We start from the raw sequence: 3,651 nt of genomic DNA on the forward strand, positions 1-3,651 counted from the left end.
GCCAGGATAGTTGTGAAATTAGGCGTAAATGGCCCGTGATAATGATAAAACTGAGATGGTTTGAGAGAGAAGAGATAGAAACATTTTCCGAGAGAAAACTGAACAGGGCAGCCCGGGTGGCGCAGCGGTTGAGCGCAGCCTTCGGCCCCGGGCGTGACCCCGGGGTCCCGGATCGAGGCCCGCATCAGGTCACAGCAGGGAGCCTGCTTCTCCCCCAGCCTGTGTCTCTGCCTCTCCCTCTCTGTGTCTCTCATGAATAAATACGTAAAATCTTTTTTAAAAAATGAACAAGATTGTAAGTGGTTTACTTTGCTACCTATTGTTTTGCTTCTGCCGATGGACACAGTGAGCACACGGATGTGTTCAACATGGAGCTGAGCAGAGGAAGCTTGAGACCGAGTTTTGCGGGAAGAAATTGGAGGCAAAAGAGAAATAAGGCATTTGGTGGCTCTAAAAGACATCATGCCGGAGCACAGGGATAGCTCTGGAACTTTTCACATAGTAAAACTACAGAGAAAAGTTGGACTTTTCCTGGGAATGGTGTCCCACCGGAAGACAATACTGTAGAAAGTACAGAGGAATGAGTGGTAAGACTGGGGTTGAGGGGAGATTGGGAAGATCTCTGAAGGTTGCTGAGTAACAGCAGTAGGGTAACTGCTCTGAAACAGGCAGGACAAAGATCTTGGTTAGTTAAAAGCCTAACACATTACTTTGAATCATTAATAATCTTTCTGTTAATATTATGTCTTGAGAAATTCAGTGTTGTAAAATAAGATGTCTGAGAGAACGTGGTGCAAGTTGTTCTCAGTCTGCGTAATACGGATAGTGTAGCTTCCAAAAGCACCATGACTCAGTATTCTTAAAGTCCTTCTTGAGTGATAGATGCGTGAATTAAAACATTTCATACTTTCTATGCTAAAATATTCAAAGCATGTTTTCCGATTTTGCCATTGGTACAAAAATGTACACAATATGCTCTTCTGCTGTTACAAGATTTCATTTGAAAGTGGCTAACTTTACATAATTGGTGTTGTACCACAACTAAAAGTCACATACAGTGCCATGTTCTTGTTCAATATCTTAAAATATTTTCGGAAGTCTATGGAGAGGTTTTGTTAAAGTGTGTTATGCCACTGATCATTGAATTAATAGGTGCTTTGCTATAGGCTTTAAAATTTTGTAAAAAAATTTCCCCTAAGACCCTAGTCACGAATTAAATGGTTTTATGAATATCTGGAAGTGGGATCTAAGTGATGGGGGTGAAAAGGAAAAAGCTCATGATAGGGAATTATAATTTATTAAATACCCTCTATTTACCTGGGTCTCAATATAGTTATATATAGTTATCTCAATATAGTTATTGTTATCCTTAGTTCTCAAAACAGACTTTGGAAGTAGACATTAGTGACTACGTTTTATAGGTAAGGTGATGGAAGCATGACAGGTTAAGTAAATAGCTGTCAGGTGAAAAATATGCGTGTGTTTATATGTTTGTGATAGGCAGAGAGGAAAGAGTTGGCCAACTGCATAGCATCACGATGAAGTTATCTTTCCGCAGGAGATCGTTCCTGGGATATTTATATCTCTCTATAGAATCAAAAGCAAACTCGTTGTGGAGATTAGAAAAAGCTGTGATTAATCATCTTGTGAATAATTACTAATAATCACTTTATGCCGTTTATGTTCATGTACATTTTTTTTAAAGATTTTATTTATTCATGAGAGACAGAGAGAGAGAGAGGCAGAGACACAGGCAGAGGGAGAAGCAGGCTCCATGCAGGGAGCCTGATGTGGAACTTGCTCCCAGGACCCAGGGATCACCTCCTGGACCAAAGGCAGATGCTCAACCACTAAAACACCCGGGTGCCACCATAAGAGACTCTGAAAGGAAGTAAGTAGGGTTTCTGGAGGGCAGATGGGTGGTGGATGGGGTAACTGGGTGATGGACATTAAGGAGGACACATGATGTAATGAGCACTGAGTGTTTTATAGAAGACTGATGATGAATCACTGACTCTACTTCTGAAACTAGTAATACATGTTAATTAATTGAATTTACATTAAAAAAGGGATGAGAAGATTTAAAAAAAAGTCACTTCCTCACAGAGTCAGTTCTAGATGATGTACTGTTCTATTGTGTTACTCTTGTTTTTTTCTTTATAGTACTTAACCATAGTTAAGAAATTGTTATTTAATTACAGGGAGATGGTCTGAGGAAGTGTGAGGTGTGTTAGTAGGATGCCTCCTAGAAAGGATAGTAACTTGCATTGTGATTCCAGGGGCAGAACACTGTCGCCGGCTGAGTCTACCATATATAAGAGAGTGTTAATGCCTATTTGATGGCACTGATATGAAGACAATTTGATTGCAGTCCTTATCTTTCCTTTAGAATCTAAGCTCCATGAGGTCAAGAAACCCTAATTTTCTTGGTAACCTCCATATCTAGTAGTTAGAACAGTATCTGGCACAAAGTAAACAATCTATTAATTTATCGAACAAATGAGATTTTTGTCATTTTTTTAACTGAAGAAATTATTTTAAAAATTCCAAGAAATCAACAAAATAACTTCTAGAAAACAGTTCAGCAAGGTCTCAGGATACAAAATAATAGACAAAAATCGATTATACTTTAATATACTAGCAATGAACACATGGAAACCAAAATAAAAAATGTAATACTATTTACAATCACAACAAAACAATCTTAGGTATAAACATGGGTAGGACTTGTAGTGAAATCGACAAAACACAGATGAAAGAAATTAGAGAAAATATAAATATATGAAGATACATATTGTGTTCATGGATCGGAAAACCCATAGTAAAGATATTAATTATTCACAAACTGCATGTCAGAAACAGTTTCTCTCATAATCTCAGCAAAGTTTTTTGTTTGTTTGTTTTTGTAGATACAGGAGTATTCTAAAATTTATATGAAAAGGCAAACTGGAATATTAAAAAGAAATTGGTAGAATCACTCTACTCAAATTTAATAACATATGTTACAGTAATCAACACAATGTGGTGCTGGCAGAGGGATAGACACATAAATCAGTGGAACTGGTTAGACTACCCAGAAACAGACACAAGTATGCTCAATTGGATTTTGGCAAAGATGCAAAAGCCATTCAATGTAGAAAGGATAGAGTTGTCAATGAATGGTGCTGGAGCAATTGGATATTTATAGACAAAAAAACCTTGACTTAAACCTCACACCTTATACAAAATTAACTCAAAATGGATCATAGATTTAAATGTAAAACATAAAATCATAACAATTTTAGAAGATACAGGAAAAAATATTTGGGATCTAAGGCTTGGCAAGAGTACTTTGACCTGATACTAAAAGCAATAAATTGGGCTTCATCAAAATTAAAAACTTCTGCAATGAAGGACCCAGTTAAGAAAAGAAAAGCTACAGACTGGAAGCATTTGTAAACCACATATCTGACAAAAAACTTAGACCCAGAATAGAGAACTCTCAGGATTCAACAGTAAAAGGCTTTGAAGTATCCAGTGACACTATCAAGAGAGTGGCAAGACTAAATGTGGAACGAGAAAATATTGGCAAAGCTTGCATCTGATAAGTGATTAAAATCCAGAATATATAAAGAAGTACAACTCAAAAATAACCCAATTCAAAAATGGGCA

This window comes from Canis lupus, chromosome 19 (genome assembly GCF_003254725.2).
Source record: "Canis lupus dingo isolate Sandy chromosome 19, ASM325472v2, whole genome shotgun sequence".
NCBI classification, from domain to species: Eukaryota; Metazoa; Chordata; class Mammalia; order Carnivora; family Canidae; genus Canis; species Canis lupus.